Genomic DNA, 6,000 nt, shown 5'->3' with positions numbered 1-6,000 from the left:
CTATAAATAGACTTTTAAGCAATGCGTCCTATTGAAATCCGACCATTTAATCTATCAAATGAATTTTATGAAACACAAACTGGCAGAATAATTTGATATCATCATTTGTATTTGCCAATCATTTGAAAATTTACGGTACCAAACTGCTGATGTCACCGGTCCCTAAGCCTACACACTACTTAATCTAACTTAAACTAACTTAATTAGCGCTATAGACAACACACACGCCCATGCCTGAGGGAGGACTCGAACCTGCGACAGGGGGCGCCGCACGGACCGTGACAAGGCGCCTCATACCACGCAGCTACCCCGCGAGGCGCCAATCATTCATCTTTATCACGTTCAGCATATTTTTTCACGCGTTTCAGATTTCAAGTTGACAAACCGTACAAGCGCGTTTCCCGTGCTTAGCCGTCTGACGGAAGTGTGTAGGATAACAACACCGTAGCAGGCCTACAGTTGCTCCAGTAGTTCTTAAAATTATCGGTGATTAAGATTCACGTGCACGAGTAAAATCTATAACCACATCCTTAAATTTGTTATCCGATAAGACAAAGCAGTGAATGGGCAGTAACTTTGATAAATTCCATTCCTTCTTAATTAATGCCATCAACCCATTGTTCACGCCCGTAATTAACGGACAGACGTCTGTATTTATAGTATCAAACTGCTTGTAGGTATGCATTTTCCCTTGCAAACTCCGTAATTGCACCCATAAAATTACAACCTTTTGTGTGACATCTCACGGTCCAAAATGGTTCAAATGGCTCTGAGCCCTATGGGACTTAACTTCTGAGGTCATCAGTCCCCTAGAACTTAGAAGTACTTAAACCTAACTAACCTAAGGAGATCATACATATCCACGCCCGAGGCAGAATTCGAACCTGTGACCGTAGCGGTCGCGCGGTTCCAGACTGTAGCGCCTAGAACCGCTCGGCCACTCCGGCCACCTCGTTTCACGGTTCTAACTGCCAGAAAGTCTTCCTCTGTTACCCCTTCATTTGTGCAGTAACGCCCAAATAATGAAAATTGAGCCATAGAAGCAAAATTTGCATTGTAAACACATGCAAGACGAAAGTATTTGCATATTTTTACTTTATTAATTAGTCCCTCCAACATATATTTTGAAATATAGTGTATGTGGTGGCGACAGGTATCTTCTGAAAGCGTAAGTTTATTTATGTCAGTAAATATTTATTTACTCTTTGAGAACTGTTGAAACAATGTTTGCAAAACAATTGCCATATATTCCATTACTAATTCAACATCAATGAACCCCCCAGGGGGTCCACAACTCTTTTGTGGATACGTGCATAGCGAGCACGGGACCCCCAGCGAATATGGCCCTCCTTCCTTTCAGGGCTGCATACCTTCCTTTTCCGCATCCTTCCCCATCCCTCATCTTGCCCCCCCCCCTCACCTCCGCCTCTTTCCTTCCCTTTCTTCCCATCTGGGAGTATGTTTTGTGCCTATGTCCGGAGACGGACGCTCGAAAATGCAACACATTCATCGCTTTCTCTACTCGCAAGTCTTCGTCCTTTCTTTGTCCTTCCTTTTTCCTTACCTCTTCTCTTTACTCTTTTCTCCGCTACGGCGTTTGAGACCTCTTCTTTCATTTCCCTTTCTTTGTTTTTCCCTTTCCCTTTTTTCCTCCCTGTGCGTGTCTGAAGGCCGACCCACGCATTTCCATGCGTAGCCGGTCACGGGGTAACGCGTAATTCCCCGCCCTGGGTAGAAAGGTAGGACACGTACGTACCCCCTGGTAACGGCCAGGCCCAGGGAGGGGTGATTACCCGAGCTGATACCTTCCGAAAGTGCCGATTGATCCCTCTGTCCGTTTCTCAGGAGGTGTGAACAATCACCTAAGGTGGGAGGGCCCCCAGAGAGGGCCCCCACAAGGGAGGAGCGCGCCATCGGAGACGCCGGTAATCATGGGGGATACTTCCACAATGGTTTCCTCATCTTCTACTATGTCTGCTCACAAGCGTAAGTTCAATGAGTCTCAGCCACAGACAGTTCTTCCATCGCTGCCACAGTTCCTTGTTGTTTCTCAGTCTGACGAAGGTCACAACATCTCCACGGTCAACCCTTTCATTATTCAGAAAGGTGTCGACGCAATTGCAGGTCCTGTAAAGTCTTGTTCCAGATTACCAAATGGCACCTTGTTGTTAGAAACAGTCAGTGCCCTCCAGGCACAAAAATTGCTGCGTATTTCACTGCTACACACCTTCCCTGTCCAGGTGGAAGCGCACCGCACTTTAAATTCCTCACATGGGGTCGTTTAAACACGCTCCCTCGACAGACTGTCCGACAAGGGAATTCAACACTAGCTGTCTGACCAGGGCGTAACGGCTGTTCATCGAGTCATGACAAGGGTTGACACAAACATTGTTCCAACCCGTACTGTCTTCTTGACATTTGACAGAGTTCAACTCATATCGAACATAAAAGCGGGCTATGAGATAATTTCGGTTCGCCCTTACATCCCAAACCCTACGCGTTGCTATCGGTGTCAGCGGTTCAATCATACCAGCCAGTCGTGTTCCAATCCGGCCAAATGTGTTATGCATGGCAAGGATAGCCATGAGAGTGCTTGTCCACCTCCATCCCCTCGTTGCATCAACTGTATGGGTGACCACGCTGCTTCCTCTAGAGGTTGCCCCATTTTTAAAGACGAAAAGCTCATTCAGGAAATCAGAGTGAAGGAAAAGGTGTCGACCTTTGCTGCTCGAAAATTATTCGCCAGTCGAAAGCTCACTGTGCCTCAGGCAGGTAAATACAGCACTGTCCTTGCCTCTCCTAGGCCAACAAAGGAGGTGGCCACGCAGACTTGTGATCTCACCTTTAGTGCCACGGTCGTCAGATCGGCCAGCGCAAAGATCGCCCATTCAACCCCACCACTTTCGCCTGCTCACTCTATGGCTCACCATTCATCGGGTTCTGCTAAATCTCGAGCCCAAAAGTCAGACACCCGGACTTCCAAAAAAGAGCCTACTCGTGAAGATTTTTTACGTACCCCAACTTCACAACCATTGGTTCCTCCTTCATCTAAACATCCTGTTCCAAGAAGGCTAGTAGGAAACCCAGTTCCTCTCCTTCTCCGCCACGGCGTGTCTTATCTACAGCAGCACCTGATGGTAGCCACCCTCGGCGGTCTTCTGTGTCGCCGAGGCGCACTGCTGGCGGCCGATGAACCGGCCGATCGCTGGTGGCAGGAGCTGCTCCTGAACAACCTATGGATCAGGATCTTCTGTCTTCGACTGAATGCCGTACCACGCTGTCGGTCGCAAGCACTGAACAGTCTTCCATTTTCTGTTCACCCTATGTCAATTATCCATTGGAATATCCACGGCATTGGAGCCAATCGGGATGAATTGTCGATCCTCTTACGATCCTACTCACCAGTCATCTTCTGTCTTCACGAAACAAAGCTGCGTCCCCACGACCACTTTGTTTTCCCCCCATTTTCAGTCAGTCCGATTTGATCTCCCCTCTGTTGAAGGCACTCCAGCACATGGAGGACTCATGATTCTTCTCCATGATACTCTCCATTATCACCCAACCCCCTAAACACTTCCTTCCAAGCTGTCGCTGTCTGTCTTTCCCTTTCTGGATACACCTTCTCTCTTTGTACTGTATACATTCCATCGTCCACAGCAATGGCACGAGCTGATCTCCTTCATCTTCTTGGTCAGCTTCCACCCCCCTATTTGCTGGTTGGGGACTTCAATGCCCACCACCTGCTTTGGGGATCTCCACATCCTCGTCCGCGTGGCTCACTATTGATAGACGTCTTCCACCAAGCGGATCTTGTTTGCCTCAACACTTGGGACCCTACATTTTTGTCTGCCTTCACGACAAGTTTCTCTCATTTGGATCTTTCGGTCGGTACTGTTCCACTAGCTCGGCGCTTCGAATGGTTCGCCCTTGCTGATACACACTCGAGTGACCACTTTCCATGTGTCCTTCGATTGCAGCCACAACTGCCATATATGCGCCCGCGACACTAGAAGTTTGCCCAAGCCGATTGGACACTTTTTTCGTCTCTAGCGACATTCGATGACCGTCACTTTCCTAGCGTCGACGATGAGGTCACTCATATTGCAGACGTTATTCTTATAGCTGCGGAACGTTCAATACCTCGCACCTCCGAATTGCCCCGGCGCCCCCCAGTTCCTTGGTGGAACGAGGCATGCCGTGACTCAATACGTGAGCGGCGACGTGCTCCAATACGTGAGCGGCGACGTGCTCTTCGCGTTTTCAGACACCATCCTACTTTGGCCAACTGTATCCGCTATAAGCAGTTCCGTGCGCGATGCCGTCGCGTCATCCGCGATAGCAAGAAGGCAAGCTGGGACTTCTTTACAAGCTCATTTAACCACTCCCTCCTTGGAAGTCTGGAGTCGGATTCGACGGTTATCTGGCGCGCCTAGTTTCTCCCCGGTATCTGGGCTCACTGTCGCGCATGATACATTAGTAGACCCCGTCGCAATTTCTAACTCATTGGGTCAACACTTTGCTGAGATTTCGAGCTCTTCCAATTACCCGCCAGCGTTTCTCCCGAAGAAACGTGCAGCGGAAGTGCAACCTCTTGCTTTCTCCTCTCAAAATCGCGAAATACTGTTTTCTCCATGCGGGAACTCCAACATGCACTCTCTTCTTCTCGCTCCTCCGCCCCAGGACCGGATGGTATCCACATCCAAATGTTGCTGCATTTATCATACCATAGTCTGCGTTACCTCCTTCGCCCTTATAATCGAATTTGGACCGACAGTACTTTTCCCAGACGATGGCGGGAAGCTATCGTCGTTCCTGTTCCGAAACCTGGAAAGGACAAACATCTCCCCTCTAGCTATCGCCCCATTTCTCTCACGAGTAGTGTATGTAAGGTTTTGGAGCGTATGGTGAAGTGCCGTTCAGCTTGGTGGCTGGAGTCCCACAGTCTTTTAACACCTGCCCAATGCGGTTTCCGAAAGCATCGTTCTGCAGTTGACCATCTTGTTGCTCTCTCCATTTATATCATGAACAATTTTCTCCGGAAACGCCAAACGGTAGCGATATTTTTTGATCTGGAGAGAGCATACGATACCTGTTGGAGGACAGGCATCCTCCGCACACTGTTCTCTTTGGGCTTTCGAGGTCGGCTGCCCCTTTTCCTTCGCGAATTTATGGCAGAGCGCATATTTAGAGTGCGGGTGAACACTTCTCTCTCCCGTACTTTCTCCCAAGAAAACAGGGTACCCCAGGGCTCCGTGCTAAGTGTTGTACTGTTTGCCATTGCCATAAATCCAATTGTGGATTGTCTCCTTCCTGATGTCTCGGGCTCCCTCTTTGTGGACGATTTTGCGATCTACTGCAGCTCTCAACGGACCAGCCTTCTCGAACGACGACTTGGATCATCGAAACAGGCTTCCGCTTTCCTCCCAGTAAGACCGTTTGTGTTAATTTTTGGCGTCGTACGGAGTTTCTTCCGCCTTTTTTACATCTAGGACCTGTCAACCTTCCGTTTTCGGACGTTGCTAAATACTTGGGTCTTATGTTTGACAGAAAACTGTGCTGGTCCTCCCACGTTTCCTATCTTTCGGCTCGCTGTCTGCGATCCCTCAACACCCTCCGTGTCCTGAATGGTACCTCCTGGGAAGCGGACCGAGTGGTCCTTCTCCGCCTCTATCGCGCCTTAGTGCGCTCGAAATTGGACTATGGAAGCATAGTTTACTCCTCCGCTCGGCCGTCTATTCTTCGGCGTCTCGACTCTATCCACCACCGTGGATTACGTTTAGTGTCTGGAGCTTTTTACATCAGCCCTGTGGAAAGCCTTTATGCTGAGACTGCTGAACCTCCGCTGTCCAATCGGCGAGCTGTCCTTCTGAGTCGTTACGCTAGCCATTTGTCTTCCATGCCTGCTAATCCGGCCCATGACATTTTTTTCGACGCCTCCTTGGATTTAGGGTATGCAGGCTGCCCTTCCTCCCTACTACCACCGGGAGTCCGCTTCTGTCA

The sequence above is a fragment of the Schistocerca serialis genome, chromosome 2 (assembly GCF_023864345.2).
Source record: "Schistocerca serialis cubense isolate TAMUIC-IGC-003099 chromosome 2, iqSchSeri2.2, whole genome shotgun sequence".
Classification (NCBI taxonomy): domain Eukaryota; kingdom Metazoa; phylum Arthropoda; class Insecta; order Orthoptera; family Acrididae; genus Schistocerca; species Schistocerca serialis.
The sequence above is the reverse complement of the archived record's forward strand: the minus strand, read 5'-3'. Positions refer to the sequence as shown.